We start from the raw sequence: 20,547 nt of genomic DNA on the forward strand, positions 1-20,547 counted from the left end.
GGTTCTATTTCAGACTTTTCCTGGTACCCAGAAAAGAGGACACTTGGTGCTCAATCCTAGATCTTTCCATTCTAAACCCCTTCCTGATGGTACCAAAATTCAAAATGCTCACCTTTCAACAGCTTCTTCCTATGCTGTCCAAAAATGCCTAGCTAGCCACCCTAGACCTAACAGAAGCCCATCTGCACATCCCTGTCAGGGACTCATGCAGGAAATACCTACGTTTCAGGGCAGGATCTATGTATTATCAGTTCTCTGCACTTGCCTTCGACTTATCCACTGCTCCCATAGTATTCACAAAATGCCTGGCTCCAGCCATTGCCTATTGCAGTCAGAGAAAAATTCAAATTCACCGTTACTTGGGACGACTGCCTGATTCAGGCAGACAGGAAAAGCTGTTGCAGCACCTGACATTTGTAAAGAACCTTCTAACTTCCCTGGGGTGCACTATCAACAAAAAGAAATCAAAACTAGTCCCCAGTCAAAAGATTGTATTCATGGGAGCAAGCTTGGACACAGCATCCCAGATGGCATTCCTTACTTCAGAAAAGCAAGCCTATCTGACAGACTACTTCACTCAAATGGCCACCAGAAACCAGCTATCTGCAAGGAAAGTCCTGCAGGCCCTAGGGTTCATGGCCTCTTGCATCCTACTAATTCCATATGCCAGACTGCATATGAGGAAACTTCAATGGTACGTAAAAAGTCTTTGGTGCCAACATTCTCAGGTCCTGGAAACTGTCATACCTTGTCTAAGGATCAGATTCTATCTGGATAGGACTAAGCTCTTCAGGAAATCTGACCAGTTACTCATTTTTGCATCAGGAGCAGAGGGCAAGGCCATTTCAAAACAATTTCCAAATGGATAGCACACTATATCCATTTCTGCTACAAACACCATGGGAAACCAACCCCTCAGGGAGTCCGAACACATCCCACTAAGGCAACTTCTACCTTTACAGCATTCCTCAGGAGAGTCTGGAAGCTGCTACCCTCACCAGGCATTACCACCTGCCTATCTTTTCCAAATCCAGGGTGGGTTTTGCAACAGCAGTCCTGCAGGGGATACTAGCCAGCCCTAACCCTTCTTGACTGCCTCCACCCTTTCTTCAGCTTTGGGAATCAACCCAAGTGTGATGACTGCAACAGTGAAACATGAAGAACATAGTACAGTTGTGTACACTTACCATAATGTTCAAGTGTATTCACTGTTGCAGTCCCGGTTTCCCTCCCTCCAATCCCCTTCTTTCTCTCTCTCTTCCCTCTCTGTCTATTACTTACCCCTTACAGGAGTATTGGTATTCACTTTTTACTGGTGCTGATTTTCCCACCATACCTTAGCTCCCTATTGGGGGGCTCATAACATTTGGGGCAAGAAAAACTGATGTAATGGTGTTGGCTGCCTGTCCCTGACGTCAGTCCTGGAGTGACAGCAACTGACGCAGAAATACTAAGTCTCTGGTATTCGGGCCGACTGAGGGCTACCTGCAGGCAGATAACCCAAGTGTGATGACTGCAGCAGTGAATACACTCGAACATCTACATTTATGTTAAGTGTACACAACTGTACTTTGATCTTCTCGGAGGGTCCTAGAGGGATTATGCAGAGCTTGGTCATGGAAGAGTACTCTTACTTTTATTTCAAGGGTCAGAACCTCCAGTGTTTCAGAGGTGACATCCCTGCTAGGAAAAATCAGAAAGCTAAGCATACTTCTCTACGCTCTAAGGATCCTCAGAAGGAATGGCAAGAGTTTACACAGGGCCTGTTCTCAATGCCTTAATGGACCTGAAGCCTCCCCAAGGGGTTTCTGTGTCTACTCTCCTTCCTCAGACTTCTGTCCCTTCTAAGAGAGTTGAGGAACTAGATTCCTAGATTAAAATTCAGAGCCTAATGATGAGTCTCTGTCCTACTCTTTCCAGATGCTTTTGGCTTGTGGTTCTGATAAAGAAGAATCTGCAAGTCCCGAGTCTCATTTTGAGGAATTGTCTTTTGGAGATACTATAGCTAGAATGGTGGAATACTTTAAGTGGGATTCTTCTCAAGTGTCTGATATCTATAAAACAGATTATGAGTTGCTTCAGGTGGATACTCCTAAGCCTTCTGCAGTACCTCTTGTATTGGCTGCCTTGTTAGACACCTTTATTGCTGCCTCTAAGTCTCTAGATTCTCAGCCTCCTGCTCCTAAGAAACCTGACAGGTTATATAAAGTTCCTGAGGATTGTCAGTTCTTATTTAAATGTCCTTATGCTGACCCTGCTGTGGTGTCAGTCTCCTCTGACAAGCCGCCTACATTTTTTTACCTCTTCTAAACTTTTGCCTTCAGATGAAGCTATTAGGGCAATGGTAAAAACTGGTAAGAAGTTTTATACCATTTCTGTTTTGGCCTTTTGGGATATCAGTTATCAGACCCACATGACTAGATATGCCCTGTCCTTGATTGTCCAGGCTTCTCAGGCCATTTCTGATCTCCTTGATTCTGAAGCTAAATCTTCTGCTCTAACATTTTTATAGTGTCTACCTCTGAGGAAGTTCAACACTCTATCAAGTGTAGCTATGATGCTAATGATGCATCTTCCAGAGCTGCTGTCTTTGGGTCTGTCATGAGGCACTGTTCTTGGTTTCACCTGCAGTCCGTACCTGAAGACATTAAGGCCAGGTTGCTGGATGCTCCTGTGGGTAATAAAAAAATCTCTTTAGGACCACTGCTGCTGAGCTGTTTAATTCTCTTCAGAAAGAAGGTAAAGCCTTGTGGGATCTTAAACATGTCTTTGTATCCCTTTATCCCTAAGTTCCAGAGGAGCTGTCCTACCAGGTCTACTTTTGCTCGCAGGCAGCCAGGTCAGGCCATCAAAGGCTGGAAGGGTAATAGGTGAGCTCCTCCTGCTAAGTCTTCTCAAGCATCTGTGGCTCAGAAGTCTTTATCAGGCAAGCCTGCTTTCCTTTGACTTCTTGCCCCTCTACCCCTTAGCCAGGTTCCCTTGTCCGTTCATCTCTCCTTCTGTTTTCCAAACTGGCATATCATCACTTCAGATTCTTGGGTTCTGTCATCTGTCAGGGGTACTTAATGGTGTGGAAGTGCCCCCCACTTTTTTTTTTCAAGGATTTCCCAACCTCCTGTGGAACAACTTCCTCATTTCTCAGAGGTTCTTGAGTCCCTGTTGGCCAGGGAACTATTCAACCTCTCCCTCCTTCTAGGTAAGAAAGGGTTGTTACTCCAGGATGTTCCTGTTCCTCAAAAGGAGGACACTTGGAGACCTATTCTGGATCTCCCTTTGCTCAACATCTTTCTCAAGGTTCCTACCTTCTGGATGCTTTCTTTTCAAACTCTGTTTTCTTTCATTCTACCCAAGCCTTTTCTAGTGTCCCTGAATTTGAAGGATGCTTACTTTCATATTCCTATTCACCCTCTCTTCAGAAAGTTTTTACGTTTTTCTGCTTTTTTCCCTCATTTTCAGTTCCCTTTTTTGCCCTTTGGCCTCTCTACTGCCCCAAGGGTATGCACAAAATGCCTAGCTCTTGTGATTGCCTTTTGCAGGCTCCAAGGCATTCAGGTTTTTCTTTATCTAGATGATCTATTGCTTTAGTCGCCTTCTCCCCGTCGCCTTTTACAGAATTTGAAGTTCACCATATCACTCCTCTGAAGTCTGAGGTTCACTATCAACAAAGTCTGTCTTGACTCCCTCTCAGGACAATGTGTATCTGGATTACAGAATGCAGAAAATGTCAGTGTTGGTCTGTCCTTGACAGCTTTCTTTCAGTCTTTTCTTTCTCTGCCTGCTGTTCCAGCCAGAGAGTTTATTTGAGCCCCAGGATTCATGGCCTCTTCTGTTCCCGTGCTTCCACTTGCCAGACTGCACATGCAGAAGCTTCAGTGGCACCAAGTCATTTTGGCTTCAGCATTGCTTTCCTTTAGATTTCAGTGTCTCTCTCCTTTCTTGTCTAAAGTGTAATTTCGAATGATGGATTCAGCAAGTTGCTCTCAACCCAGGCCTGCCATGTCTGCTTCCGGTTCCTTCTCAAGAACTATTCACATATGCTTCTGACAGGGGGTGGGGGGGTTTCCTGTGGTCATCTGAAAGTCCAAGGTCTTTGCCCACCCCCTCATCAGAGGTCAGACAACATCAACATTAGAGATATGAGCTCAGGGGATCCTGTTTGGATCCTGCAGAGTTCTACAGCAGCAGAGAGACTGCTTGATTATATAAGTACCTGTTTTTGCTTCATTAGGTTGTTTTTGCATTCCCGCACTTTATTACAGCCGTTTTACAACCTTTGTTATTTAATTTAACTGCTCTCTGCTGATTTTGTGTACTGCACTTTTTAAAATCTTTTTTTCAACTGCATTTACTGTTATAGGCTACACACTCAAGTGTGCTAGCCTTTTAGAGTCATATAAGTGAAGTTTACTACTGCTTTTCTGTTCCTGTAACTAAAAACAAAAAAAAAAAAACCCAACATCCTGTCTATTTGCTCGTTTCCCACCTTTTCTCAGACTAGAATAGTCCGGATCTCAGATTTGCTGATTTCAGGACTGTTTGTGGTCTGAGTTGTCCAGACCTTGTAGAGATAGAGGGAAGTCTTTCTGCTTATCAGTGGGAGTGGTAAGCTCTGAGCAGCCTATCTATCTCTAGAGGAGTGGTTTCCAGCTCAGGAATGTTTTTTTATTGGCCATTTTTTGCTGCTTCTATCCCTTTCAACTTTCTGACTTAAAAACCCATGTTTGCCCATCACGCAGCGTGTCTAAGCTAGGGTAAACTATTGCTGGTGCCTTGAAGTCTACTCTTCAAATTTTCCCTTAGATCCTGATAGCTTTCATCTCTGAGCACTCAAATCAGACTTCTAAACCCAGCACTTGTTCAGAACTTCTTGCAGCTGCTATTGTAGGCATACCAGTTGCTAATAGCATTAACAAAAACTGCTTCAGTACTTAAAAAGAAGCATAACAGCTCCAGTACTTAAATACTAAGCACCTATCCAGGCATGTCTAAAGGTCAGTTCCCTACACTTTCTCCTTCAACCTGGTCATCCTGGGCATCCTGAGGCAATTGCCTCATGTACACAGGCAACCCTCTCCTCCTACCTACAAACACAGCCACGTGTGAGAGAGGCACGTACATAGTCAAACTAGAAACCACGCTCTGTCAAACCAAGACTGGACTAGCCAGTCAAGAGGAGAAGGTTGACGCACAATACACACTTCATAGAACACATAGCTCTCCGGATCATACATCACCACACCTTTCACATAGTAACATAAAACACACTTCCACTTTTGCGGAGGTTCTCAATAAATATCTGCCCAAACAGCAAAGACGACCGAGGCAAAAATGCAAGCAACCATCTCCCCCAAACACAACCCCCAAAACACATAGCCCACATAAACAAGTGTGGCACTCAACCTAAGCCCCTGTAGCAAAACATTCTACCCAGTACGCTAATCATAGGAGACTCAATAGTAAGGCACACTGATGTCACACTCACTAGGTTAAATAAGGAGAAAGTTACAGTCCTGCTGCCTGTCAGGTGCCAGGATTCACCACATAATGCATGCACTTAGGTCTCTCCACAAGTACAAATATGACTCTGTCATTGTCCATGTTGGAGAGAACGACCTAAGACATACCTCCCTGGATTACATGAAAAGAGACATGGAGGAGCTCTCGGATCTTGTAGCCCAAGCAGGTATGACCGTAGCCCTGAGTAGCATACTACCGTCACCTAGAATGATACCACAGTACAAGCAGAAAATAATGGACTTCAACAATTGGTTAAGTTTCAGGTGTCATTCAAAGGGGATGCTGTATCTGTCTGCCTAGGATGACATGATCAACAGACCTTGATGCTCTGCCAGAGATGGCCTGCATCTGTCACCCCTGGGATTCTGGATACTATCAAAGGCTCTTGCCACCCCTATAGTGCCTTTTGTAGGCAATGCCCTGAAGTCAAATTTTACCACCATAACACCTGCAAGCAAACGCAACCTGAGGGTATTGCTACTCAACACTAGACGCCTAAATCTCAAAATGCATTTGCTCAAGCCACTCCTGAAACTGGAGAACATCGACCTCTGTACAGTAACAGAGATCTGGTTCAAGGCCCAGAGAGCACCCCACCGCTACCAGGCTACATAGCACATCACACCTTTTGGCTCCCAAACCTGGACAGAAGCCCCAAAGGTAGTGGCGTATCCATCTTCATAAAGGATATGCACACCTCCAGATTGGTTGCCCAACATAATGCATCAGAGATACTACAGGTACAACTAACACTGGATAAAACTGCAATCCAGGTTGTAGCCTGCTATATATCCCCCACAATGCATATCACACCTTTCGGCTCCCAAACCTGGACAGAAGCCCCAAAGGTAGTGGTGTATCCATCTTCATAAAGGATACGCACACCTCCAGATTGGTTGCCCAACATAATGCATCAGAGATACTACAGGTACAACTAACACTGGATAAAACTGCAATCCAGGTTGTAGCCTGCTGTATATCCCCCACAATGTCCCAAAACTCCCACTCTGCATTCCTGAACACTCTGGAAAGCATTAAGGTTCAACCCAATACCCTTATACTAGGAGATTTTAACTACCCCTCCATTAGCTGGGCTAATTAGTCCTGCTCCAACTCATTTGCGCAATGATTTCTGCAATTCATTAATTCCAACGCCCTGGACAAATTCATTTTCACCCCCCCCACCAGAGGTAGAAACATTCTCGATCTGGTCATTACAAACATGGGGAACCATTGCTCTACACCAGTGATCAACTCCTCCCTGGTCAAATCTGACCATAAGTTAATCACAGTTTATATCCAAATCCCACTCAAACCCCCATGAAGGGAACCACAGTGAAAAACTTCTCCATAGCGAGTTTTGAGCTTCTAAAGATGGAAGTGTCAAACTTTGTCACCCACGCAAATGGGGAAAGGATGTATGGCTGCTGAATCATACACCAAGGCACTGCATGAGCATTTACACAAGTGCATCGATCAGGCCGTACCAAACAGAACCAAGATAGTGCCTCCAAAAAAAGGAAACCAAATCTGGTGGTCCCCTGCCATTAACAAACTCTACAACAGAAGAAAAGCTTTTGCAGAAGCAAGAAACTGAGATCCCTCATCAAAGCCTGCAAAGCTAGTTATGAAAATAAAATTGCAACAGATGCTAAAGATGACCACAAGGCATTCTTTGGTTACATCAAGAACCTGCATAATGATACGCAGGGGTACCTGAGCTACTGCACAGTAGCACCACTTATACTGAATCAACAGATATTGCCAACATCTTGACTGACAGGTTTAATGCAAACTTTACCCCCCTCACCCCTAAAGGGCCCATCCTAATCCCCAAGGAATGCCAAATCCCTAATATCACAACTGCTCAGGTAGAAGCTGCACTATCCAAAGCCAAAAGTACAGCTTCCATGGGACCTGATAATATACCTGGCTACATGCTGCATGAATTACAAATGGAACTGGCACCTCACCTGAGTGCCCTGTTCAACCACAGCCTCACTTCAGACTTTGTTTCCTCCGAATGGTGCACCGCTACAGTCATTCCATTCCACAAAGGGGGAGTGACTGTTGACCCAGGAAACTACCGCCCCATCAGCGTGATGAGCCTGATCTGTAAGGCCATGGAGTGCATCATTATGGACCTCATAAATGGGGATAATAGAAACCGTCAAACCCTGGACCCCTCACAATTTGGGTTTGTGAACGGCAGATCATGTCTGCTCAACCTGATGGACTTCTTTGAATCTGTCACCAGAGTGGTCGATGAAGGCAAGGTAAGTCCGTACAGCCTACCTCGATCTGGCCAAGGCCTTCAACACTATCCCCCACTCAGGGATGATTGACAGACTCACCAACTTAGGCATCAACCCCTACATCATAAGATGGGTTGCCATCTGGCTCACGGATAGAACCCACACACGGTGAAAGTAGTGAACTCCAAATCAGACTACCGGGCAGTAACAAGTGGAGCCCCACAAGGATCTGTCCTGAGTCCTCTCCTGTTTGGTATTTATTTTTCTGAAGTGCAGGCCAACAACAAAGTACTCTAGGTGACCAAGTTCGCAGAGGACTACAAACTGGGAGCTATTATTGACTCTCAAGCTGACGTCAACATCCTACAAAAAGGCCTCGGACACCAATGACTGCTGTCAGAACCATGGTCTTAAGCTCAGTGCTGAAAAGTGCATTGTCATCCCCTTCAGGAAGAACACGGTGCCCACAAACTACCACATCGACAGTAGCCCTCTTAACTCCCAAGGTGTGATAAGAGAGCTAGGGACACAAGTAGATAGCAACCTCTCCTTCAACAACAATGTTGCCACTGTAGTTAGAAAATCCAATGTGGCACACCTCATTACAAAAGGTTTCTCATCCAGGAAGAAAGAAGTCATAATCCCTCATTAGACCCATTATAGAGTACAATGCCCCATTTGGCATGTACCTCACTAGACACCTGCAACAACTGGAGAGGCCACAAAAATTCCTCACAAAGAGGATCGTAGGACTCAAACACATCCCCTATACAGACAGACTCAAAAAACTACAGCTATACTCCATCTCATATCACCTACTTAGAGGCGATCTCTGCTTGGCATACAAAGCCATGTCTGACCCAGTGTTGCTAGACATGCTTCATCTGAAAAAGACCCAGTCTCTCCGCACCACATGATCCAAGGACCTCAGCCTCATCACCACAATAAAAGAACCTGCTGGAGAGGGATAGGTTCCTAACCCAGAGACTACTCATACTCTGGAATAAACTCCCTATTCATGTCAAGCAGAGCACTTCACTAGCCCTCTTCAAGAAAAATCTTTGAGTGGATGAGTAACAGGAAATTCACCCCAGGGATCATTTCAACAGTCTTGCTCGATAGGGGCACAATGAACTAACATCCAGCAACAGGACAACTGGGAATATTCTTGGGCTAGGCTTGTATTGGCTCCAGGGCCATTAGCCTAGTACTCGTCTATGAACCTGATTCTGGCCGTTCAGGTTTTTCACCCCATGCTCTCTCCAGGACCTCTGAAAGTTTACATAGACAACACCACAGTGATGTGGTATATCAACAAGTGTGTGTGTGTGTGTGTGGGGGGGGGGGGGGGTAGGGGCACAAAATCTTACCTTCTCTTTAGGTTGGCTTTGCAGGCCTAGGATCTGGCTCTCAGTTATCGGTTAACTCTTCAAGCAGTGTTTATTCCCTTGGAGAAAACTTTAGTGACAAATACCTTGAGCAGGTCCAAAACACAGGCTCACAAATGGATGCTTCACAGAGACATGTTTCTGGACATAGTCCATCAGTTGGGTATTCCTCAGGTAGATCTTTTGGACTTCCCTCTGAACAGGCAACCCCCTCTTTTCTGTTCCAACGTGCAATGCCATCTAGTGTAGAAGATGGATGCCCTTTGCCCTTATATTTCCAAGAGTCTTGCAGAAGATACAGCTGGACTTCCCAAAATTGGTCAAGACAGCACCAGTACATCTGGCCAGGAGCAGTCATCACAAGTTACTTCACCGATCAGACCTCTTCCCACAGGACAAGGGGTCACTCAGCCATCCTCACTTGTCCAATCTTCAGCTGACACTGTGGGTGATAGGGTTTTGATTCCGTTTAGACGCCTCTTTTTGAGGATGTGCTTAAGGTTTTGCAAGAGATGAGAAAACCCTGCAACTAGAAAGTCTTGTATGTCCAAATGGAAGAGATTTTCTGTCTGGTGCCATGCTGAGAACCAGGGTTCTTTTTTTTTGTCCTATAGAGACTTCTCTCTTCTGGGGCAATTTGGTTCTGGGTAACTGTGTCCCTACATCACCTTTATGCCCTATGTCCTGCACAGGTAGCATACGTGTGATGTATGGCGCATGCAAGGACTAGAGGCTTTGGTATAGTGGCTGGATGTTGTGCTTTGTTTGTCAGGAGATCACTACTGTGAAGAATACTGAAACCGTGAAGAGAAGGAGATCTACTGTTATGGTAAGATTTTACACAACTGTACTTTGTCCTTTGTCTGTGTCGGTAATTCCACTGTTTCCCCAAGTGTCATCACTTCCCCATCTTTGCGTTTTGTTTGTTTGCATGCCCCCGTTTCTGTGCCTCACTCTTTCCATCGCTCATCTTATCCTTAAGTTCTTCCCCATCCTTCCTTCTGTTAAAAAAAAAAAAAAAAAAAAAAAATGAATGCCCTGAAAAAATATGCACCCTTCCTCCCCCATGTTGCCTTTGTGTTTTTTTTTTTTTGCTGTGCCCCCCTTCCTCCTTTCCTATATACCCATTTCCACCCCCTTGAATGGCCGGAAGATAGAATTAAATGTTGCTTGTAGGCCCTTTAGCATGGCTTGCAGGCTTGTTTGTGGCATCACTGAGTAGCACTTGTACATCTGTAGTCCCTTACTTGCAACTTGTTTCCTGCCTTACATTGCGTCCTACCGAGCTGCAGTTGCAAGTGCTGTTTCTTTCCATGTGGGACCTGCCATTTCTGCAGGCAGATTTTATAATTAGTAGCGGTACAGGCAGCAAAGTTTTTATGTAGTTAATTGATAATCACCTTTTGACTGAATTGTGACTCATACCTATGGGAAGCTAGTTTGAACTAAGCCTGTTTCTGAATCCTATGGATAGTATGTACTAGAATTCAGATATGCGTTTGAAATAGAGCAAATACATTTTTTTTTGTTATTTTAACAGCTGAAAAGCTAAACTAACATTTCAGAATGATAAATCTTACAAAGCAAGCCAGTCTTGCAGACTTTAAGATAAATGAGATGTCACATCTTGTTAAAAAAAATGCTCCCAAGTATTTATGTGCAACAGTTTGCAAAAGTTAACATAATAATGAACTATATGAACTCTAAAACCTGAATCCGAAAACTTGCCAGTTAAATTTCATCACTGACATTCAGTTGTAAAGGTGAAATGCCAGAAGTACAGACTTCTGATTAGCACTTCATGCCTCTGCTTAACCACACTTTTACCAAGTTCACAACCAGTACACTTTAAATGAAAAATTAGACTTCCTGGTATGTAACTCAGATAAGCAATGGTGTAAATGTTACTCATGCCTGATATTTTAACACGCGGCAAGGGTGCTTGACTTCCTAGCACTGTCATTGTCTAGTCTGCTACAATTCATCACATTACGCTCCTTGTATGTTCAGTCAGATTTAAGGTATATGACAAATAACTGTTTTTAAACCCATCTCCCCAAGTACTCTTTACTGTTTAACAGTTTTTCAGGTTCATAATGAAATAAGCTTATTTTTTTGGAAGAACTGCCTTCAAATAAAAAAAAAATGTTAGAATTTTTTTATCTATCAAAATGGCAGATGCATCATTTGAGTAAATCCGTACTCTAAATCATTGCAGAAAATATTTGACATACCTGATAAGCAGAACATTAAGTACTGGCAAAATAGATTGTAATAGATGTTGATCACTAAATCCTCTGAAATGATTGTTACAGACAGGCGAAATCCTATATTTTCAACATGAATTCTAAAGGGTTATTGTACTTTATATACCTTGTTATTGTACTTTTCTTTCAAAAGGTTACCATACTGGCCTGTGTGGTTGGCATAATTAATTGCATTAAAGTAGAACTGCTTAAGTAACATTAATTATGAGCTGAAGCCAACATACTGCCTGAGCAGTTCATTTGAAATTATTTGACCTATAGTAACTGTTGCGTGAAATTAAAGTTTTAATGAGAAAATATTTTTTAAATTTGTTATAGAAAGATGACTTCTTTATAGGGTACAGTATGTTTTGCAGCCTTCATTTTTTTTTTGGCTTCAGTTTTTCATAAAGGAGTCCCTTCAGGGAAACTGAATTGACATATGAGAGCGTTTTAGATTGTATGCCACTTGCATTAGTTTTAACAAGCAGGTGTACAAGTTTATTTAACAAAAAAAACAAAGCCTGGTTTGTTTTGGAAATAGATTATCTAATAATACTGTTAAATCCGTGATTGTCCTGTATGCAGTTGTAGTTTAAAGTTTCATTACACATGTTTTGAGGATGCACAGTATTTCAGTGCCGTTTGCTCCCTCCCATTTGTGTACTGCCCTTTTTGTCCTTTTGCTTGATTGTGTTACTGGAATGCAGAAGAATGTATCTAGTATTATTATGCTTTTGTTGGGGGTATTGCTTTGAATGCTCTTCCAGTTTAATTTGCTTCTCTTTATTAAGGGTTGGATTTTTGCTGGATTTAATTGTATTTTATGATTGTTGTAATGTTGATATCAGTTGGTTTTATTTGTCTTTACATGTCAGTACCTCAAAAGTCTTTTTTTTTTTTGTTACTTTTCATCTGACATTTTGCATTTGACTTTATTCTGCCTGAATATTAAAAAAAGGTTTCCTGTTGTACTTGTGTGGTCACACTGTTCAGTGAGGAGTCAGATTTGATTGTTAAGCTGGGCATATGGTCATGAAGAGCATGTCTGATTTAACATGCTAGTATGATGCAGTCATGGATTTCACTAATGATTTGAGTATTACCTCCATATGTTTAATGTTAAATTTACAGTCTCAACTTTGTACCTATTTTGTCAGGATGAACATCACAGCAGAAGTGGTATTTTCTGTTCGTATACAGTTTAATACTAATTGTTGCATGGCTTATATTAATTGTTTTGTATTGTGACTGTTCTTTGCAGTTAAGTAAGTATTAAATGTTATGTAAGTAAGCATTAAGTATTGTACAGAATTTTGAGCAAAAATCTGTTTTATTGTGCCATTATAGAGATTGTGTTCTGAATGTCCTGTTTCTCTTTAAGCCCACCAGTACTAGAACAGGGACCTACATTTTGACCATTGGATAGATAACACATGGTGGAGGAACAGGGTTATATGCTACCACCTCCCATACCTGTGAATAAACTTCCACTACATGTTAGGCAGTGCTACTCATGATCTGTAAACATAAACTAGATGAAAAAGTTGATATCCCCAAATTTACTCCGTGATTAACTGGTATGTTCCTCCTGGGGAAAGGAGGTTGCTGCCTGAAGGGAAGATACAGTGGTTATAAGTCTTAGTGGTTTTGGAATACCTATGAATCTCTAAGGGACACATTATTGGAAGAATCAAATGTAACAAAGTGATTAATAAATGTAGAGCAGGAAAAATGAGTTGATTGTTAAAAGAATTCATAGAAGAGTTTAAAGTTTGTAAAGTGTTAAGTACAATAGAGAAAATTGACTTATGACAGATTTACTAAGCATGAAAAGTGTGTTAATGATAAACTGCAGAAGTTGTGGTTATAAGCATGACAAGAAGTGTCCAGTAATAACTGAAGTGTGTAGAATGTGTTGAAAAAGAAACTCCCTTGCTAAAATGAATGTGAAAAAAAAATCAACAAGATTGCATATGTTTGAGCAAAGTCATATCAATGAGTTATTCATTGATGCATTTTCCATTCAGTATGTGTGCAGTGTTGATAATGTGCATGAGAAAAGCACAGAAAATGCATGACAACAGTGTCAGTTGGAAGTCTGAAAGTAAAAATCTCACAATAATTGAAATGTGTTGTTCCTGTTGCACAATGGTGCAAGGTATAATGTAATGTTTGCTCAAATGTTTGAAGAACTGAGTTTGACATGGAATGAACTGAAATCATCAGTTTATAGATTGCTTGTTCTGGTGATCTTGTTAAGCCAGTGGTTCTGTAAGTGCTTACACATGAATGTAAGAATGCAAATAAAATATTTTTTTCCATATAGTTGATACAGCGGGTGTTCAGTCCATCTTTGTCATTTGACTTGCTAGGGGCTGGCATGGTGAAAAGGATTCATAGTGTGAATGCATAGTTACATTGTGGATCTGGCAGAGATGTGCAAGGTAATAATTTGCTTTAAGACTATTAAAATATATTTGCTGATTTGGGCTCTTTGCTGGAACTTCTTCATATTGAAATAGTTCTAGTGACACCAGAAGCCCCAAAGAAAGTTCCTTTGTCTTTAAGGAGTAGAAATGAGAAGGAGGTGAAACACATGGAACATATGGCTATGACAAAAAAGCCTACTTAATGGATGAACAACAGTTACTAGTTTGAAACCAGATAAAATTCACCTTTATATTGATGCATAAATTTACTAAAACTGTGAAAATAAAGCACTGTTTTATTTGGGCTTTTTTAAAGAAGTTGTGTTTGCTCTGTTTGATACTAACCATGGATTTTAGCTGCTCTACCCTTCTTCACTCAGCCCATTCACCCAGGTTGAACAAGAGCTGGGTATTCCTGAGCTAGGCAGGAAGCCTAGGGGTCTCATTTGTTCATGTCCAGGAGCCCCTATCAGACCTTCATTCCTTGGCAAGAGTCAAATGGCAGAGAGTAGGCCATCTTGTTGGTCCTTAGCATGACCTTTCCTCTGCCCCATAGAAGTTTCCCCTCCCCTCAGTGATTCTTCCAAGCCTACATTTACTAACTCCTAAGGGGAAGTGTGCCTCTGTATGTTAGTTTCCCTGTGGCTACTTAGTACAAATGCACTATGGTATATCAAGGTTGGCCAGCCACGTGGCAAGTCAGAGCAGTCTCCCTCCTCCCAGGATGAGTGAGCTGGCAGTGGATGCCCACTCCCATCCTCTATGGCAGTCTGCTACAGACACTAGAGTTGCTAGTTGAATTTAGGTTGCCTGTTGCATAGTCAGGACTTTATCCTTGTATGCCATAGAGCTGGCTGTGGATGCTAACAAATGGTTTTATCAATTTATGGTGGATGAGGCATATGTTTAACTATGTCCTTTATATCCATATATGGGAAGATTCAGGCTTTTGAAACTTTGGTATTTTGTCAGTTTCTGAAGTGTGTTAGCTTTTGTACATCTCTTCTGGGATTAATGGTGTTAATATAGTTTGTGACTAATATTGGTGTGGTTCAGACCAAAGACTAGCATTATGTGACACTGTTTGAAGTGATTAGAGCAGAACAATCTCAAGCAAAAGAAAAGTTGAGTAAAATTAGAGAAGTGAAATACATGGGTCATGCGTTAACATCTGAAGGCTTGAAACCAGTCTTGAGAGTATGAGAAGCAGTACAAATGTCTCCTGCACAAGAGAATGTAGTTGAGATTTTTTTGATATTGCGCAGTATATTTTAAAGTGTATTCCAAATTTATCATATAGCAATGTGTCATTAAAATAATTTTTATTTTCTTAATTGTGCATACCATTGTGTGGTATGTAAAGTGTGTAACACACCCAACACTTTATTGCAAAGCTTTCGGTTCTACACCCTTCATCAGTACAAATTAACTACATTCATTCAATATTTAAATATGAGATACAATTAGGTCACATGCTTCAGCCCACCTATCACTCTAACAATCTGTCTTAAGGAAACCATCAGAATAAAAATATATAATAAATATATTTACTAATATATAAAAAACAAGAGTATTACAAATACATATAAAACCATATGAATATATTCTTCACTTTTCTAAAACAGCATATTTGTTTAAAATACATATATATATATATATATATATATATATATATATATATATATATATATATACATATACATATATATATATATATATATATATATATATATATATATATATACACATATACATACATACACACACACATATATATATATATATATATATATATATATATATATATATATATATATATATATATACTCTTCCAAAACAAGTTTAGAGTTTTCCCTTCACTTTTTCATTAATACTGGTTTTAAACTAACAGCATTATTTAGACCAGGACTCACATCAGCCTGTAACCTAATAATCCATTCGAACTCTTTTAGCTCCAGCAGATTATTTATATCACCTTTCCTTATACTAATTTCTACTACATTTAATACCCTAAACTTAAACTTATGTTCTTCACCCTTATCCGTAACATGCGTACTTAACGCGTTTGTTATTATTTTACTTCTTATATCTGATTTATGTTCTACAATCCTCTCCTTCAACTTCCTAGTGGTTTTATCCACATAAAATGATACACATGATGTACAAGTAGCTAAATATACCACTTGTGTTACATTGCAAGTTGTCAGAGCTTTTGGAACAAAAACTTCTCCATTTATGGGGTGCATAAATAAACCATCACCCTCATATAAATCATTACAACAGGAACAATTATAGCATTTCCTTGTTCCTGTTTCCCTCCCCACATTTTTAGCTTTTATTTTAAAATCCTTATAGCAATGCTTTTGTTTTAATGTTTCCGAATTTCTATATGCATAACTTGGCCTGTCTCCCACCATAGATCTTACCTCAGGCATAGCCAATAGAATAGGCCATTTTTTTCTATTATTTTACATACATTATGTGTGTTTAAATTGTATGTAGTGAGATATCTAAACTATTTTACCATCCTTATGCATATCTCTTTCACTCTTCCTCAATCCCCCGTCCGAATGTGTTTATACTCATCTCCCCTTTCTTTTAGCACCTCTTCATAAGCCATCTCTACAACTCATCTTGAATAACCACTTTTCTGAAATTCTTGAGACGTACTTCTAGCCTGTTCTGTAAAAATACTCTCAACCGTATTTAATTTACTCATTCTTATTAACTGTGCCTTCACTATTCCTTTAAAGGTATGTGGGGCATGCATGCTACCCCTATTTATATACCTCAAAGCATCCACTTCCTTCCTATACACCATAGACTCTAATCTATCTCCATTCTTAAATAAATGTACATCTAAATATTTTATATCATGATTTGATGCCTCCATTTAAAATTTTAGGAATTCAGTGGATACATTTAGATATTGCACATAATCATCTAATTCCATAAGTGAACCATCCCATATCAAAAAGCAATCGTCCACAAATCTCTTATAGAACAACACCTTTTCATTTTAGTTGGTTTACCTTACTTAATATCACACTTTTCTCCCACTCATATAGAACCAAATTTGCATACATGTTAGCGATGGGAGTACCCATCGCTACACCAGTAAGCTGCAAATATGGTTCCCCATCAAAAATAAAAACATTGTGTCAATAATGCTTCGAAAAGCACACAAATGTTTTCAATTTCCATTCCATGCATTTTTACTTCATTATTTAAGAAATTCCGAATAGCATTAACACCATAAATATTAGGTATAACAGTAAATAATGAAGTAATATCAAGAGATGCCATAACATATCCTTTAGGTTCACAACTCTGTTGCCAATTATACAAATTATTTAAAAAGTCATTAGTATCACTCAATACTGTAGAACACTTTTCCATATATTTTCCTAATACATTTTGTAAATACCTTAGAAATAGGTTCCGTTACCCATCCACCTCCTGAGACTGTAGGTCTCAGTGGTGGGTTGGTAAAAATCTTTATGTATTTTAGGGATACCATAAATCTGGGGGATTCTTGGACATGGTACACTCAAATAATTAAATAACTCAGTACTTAAATCATCACTAAGTTGTAACTCATAAATTGTCATATTGACCAAGGGATTGAAATTTATCCCTAATACAGTGGATAATGTAATTCAAGCTATAACAGACTTGAAACTTTTTACGACAAGTCAGCCTTAAACTTATTTTTAAAAGTACTGATGCACCTACACCTGTGTGTAGGAAATTAAGTGTTTTTTCACCAGTGTTATGCCCTATCGTAATAGCTTACTCAAATGTTGTTGAACATGAGCTACGTTTGTATTATAGGAAAAATGAAAATAAGAGGTTATATAATATAACATATCCTGAGCATTTGGCGCTAAGTGAATTGCAAGCTTGTGATAATATAATCATAAAACAAGCTGATAAATGGGGAGGGGGTGTTATAATGGAGAAAGATGTGTATTTTACAAACTTTAAGGAAATGCTTAATGGAGATGGTATTTTTAAAAAAGTGTCCTTTATTGAGGTGCAAAAACTGATATATTTACATCATACATATTTGAGATGAACTATGTGGTGCATAAACTCATGTTTAATAGAATGTGATATACTGCTTTAAGAACTCCTTTATAGAGTCCTTTAAAAGGTGTTTTTAACTACTAATTGACTGATTGTTAGGATTGGATAGGTAGGCTGTATTAAGTTTTTGAATTTTTAACTATAAAAGATGTGAAGTCTTAATATGAATTTTATTAACACTGAAGAAGGGCATATTTGTCAAAGCTTTGTTTTATTAAAAAGGATTTACACAACACTGTGGAACTTGCTTTTGTTGGTATGAGTATTTTCTGTTTCCCATCCAGTCGACCAGGGTAGAGAGGTACTGTGCTTGACATGGAGAGGTAGTCTATACCACAGATGGAGGAGTCTTTGGGACACAAATCTATCACGCCAACAAGTTCTATTAATGTCACAGACCAGGTTAAGGCCTTGCGTGTAGGATGCTCGAGTGGAGTTTGACTTGGGGAAATACAGCAACTCCATCAAGGCTGGGTCTGAGATGGCCTTGTATGCCAGACACGGGTTAAAAGCTTAGCCTTTCAATACTGTGATGCTGCTTATGCAAGTTTGTCAGAAGAGGTGACAACTGCCTTTAATCTCCTAATTGCTTTGTTTTGCAATGAAAGGGGAGTTTTAATTTCTCCTCCTGTCTGCAATAAAACAGTGGAAAACAGTTCTGCAGCTTTTTTTTTTAAATAGCAGCTGCTGTGCTCCTGACATTAGCAGGATTAATTGCCCATCTATGATTGACAGCAGTAACTGACTCAGTAAACTAAAGATTTATCTGTGTCTATGGTATGTCAGGCAGGCGAAGACGAATTCTTCTGCAAAGTATGTGATGAGTTAAGCTTTTTTAAAAAAAAAATAATGTAGATTGGCTTTCCCTTCCTTTGAGTCCAAGGAAAGGAAATGAAAGTTTTATAAAGTATAGCATTACTGTTTTCAACCTCCTTCAGTAACCAAACCCGATTACTAATGTCTCTCTTTGGCTTTAATCTTCTCCAGTCTTTTAGTACCTGCAAACTACCCTGTAGTACATAAAATAAGAAAATTCCCCCTACTCCAGGCACCTGTATTTCAGCCTTATATGTATTCTATCTGTTTTACTAGTGTGTATAATCTTGAACAAACCTAATAACCAACTTTATCCATCTTACCTTTCATACTCTTCTCTAAGACAGATGTCTACCCCTTAACCTTAATCATCTGCTTCTAAAACTACTATATTACTAAACTTTGTATCCATGACCTTTTCATGAAGCTTCTGCAATGATAACCTAAAGCTAAATGTATATTAATGTTTTAACTGATGTGTTTTTTGGTCTTGGCAATGATAACCTAAAGCTAAATGTATATTAATGTTTTAATTGATGTGTTTTTTGGTCTTCTGTCTGTCTGTTTCATTTATTCATTTATTCTTTAATATTGTTATTTAGCATAGTTTGGAGCTTATCTCCCCGGGCCTCTACTGAAAATGGACATGTATCCAGTTAGACTAGCCTAGTCAACAAATGTAAAATAAATAAATAAAATAAAGTACAAGCAAGTTTCTGGTACCTACACAATACTGGAACCATACAGTAGGGAGAAAAGAAACCTAAGGATTCTGTTAAAAAGTAGGCATAGCTGGCCTTATAGGCCAGCTAAGTGACCACCTAGGGCACTGCTTTAGCAGGGGCTCTTTTCCAGTATTTGTTTTTTTTTTTTTTTTTTTTGTAGTAGAGAAATGGTTTCTTTAAAATGTCCAAAACCAACAGAAAAGGGGAAGTACAACTCCAAACCAGGAACAAATGAACAAAAAAGGTGTTGCTGGAAAACACACTCCACAGGCCACGATAAAATTAGCTCTTTATTCCACGGAAACACTCAGAACTGTGGTGGTGGTGCTGCGGTAGCATTGTCGCCTCATAGCAAGACGTCTGTTCGATTCTTAGCTAGAGCGTCTTCTGTGTGGAGGCATACATGAATGGGGCGTGCCTTCGTTGAAGGTTGTGCATCAGGGCTGGTAACCCTGTACGTAAAAATCCACTACCAATCATTAGCAGACCGGAGTTCCAGTGTGGCGACCCCTAACTGGGAAAATCTGAAAGAAGAGAGAGAGAGATTCCATGGAAACACTCAGAAACACACAAATGTATGTGTTTCTGAGTGTTTCCATGGAATCACTCAGAAACACACAAATTTATGTGTTTCTGAGTGTTTCCATGGAATAACTCAGAAACACACAAATTTATGTGTTTCTGAGTGTTTCCATGGAATAAAGAACTATTTTATCGTGGCCTCTGGAGTGTGTTTTCCAGCAACACCTTTTTTGTTAATTTCTTTAAAATGCGTTGAATGAATAGAGGAAACACTGAAGAGCAAGACAAACTGTGATAAAAATGAAGAAAAAAGTAATCTGGATGGTGCAGATAGACCAAGATGGGGGCAATGTGCAGCCCTTTTGCCTAGACCAGATTACCAAAGGCCGGCCCTGACTGTAGAAGAAGGTAGAGTTTTCCTTTAATTTTTGGCATCACTTCAGGTGGATCGAATGTCTGTCAGCATGGAAGGTCATGGTCAACAAATTATGTTGCTGTGCCAAGTATGAGTTGCACCTGTCTCCCTTAGACTTTTGGATATTGGTGAAAATTTTATC

The 20,547-nt window shown here is 40.0% G+C and overlaps 1 protein-coding gene across 1 annotated transcript in view; it reads left to right on the top strand.

Annotated features, from left to right (window-relative positions):
• STK4 (serine/threonine kinase 4) overlaps positions 1-20,547 on the top strand; it is a 1,752,947-nt gene that overhangs the window by 1,259,269 nt on the left and 473,131 nt on the right. The window lies entirely within an intron of this gene.

This window comes from Protopterus annectens, chromosome 12.part0, assembly GCF_019279795.1.
Source record: "Protopterus annectens isolate FY-2018-M chromosome 12.part0, PAN1.0, whole genome shotgun sequence".
NCBI classification, from domain to species: Eukaryota; Metazoa; Chordata; order Ceratodontiformes; family Protopteridae; genus Protopterus; species Protopterus annectens.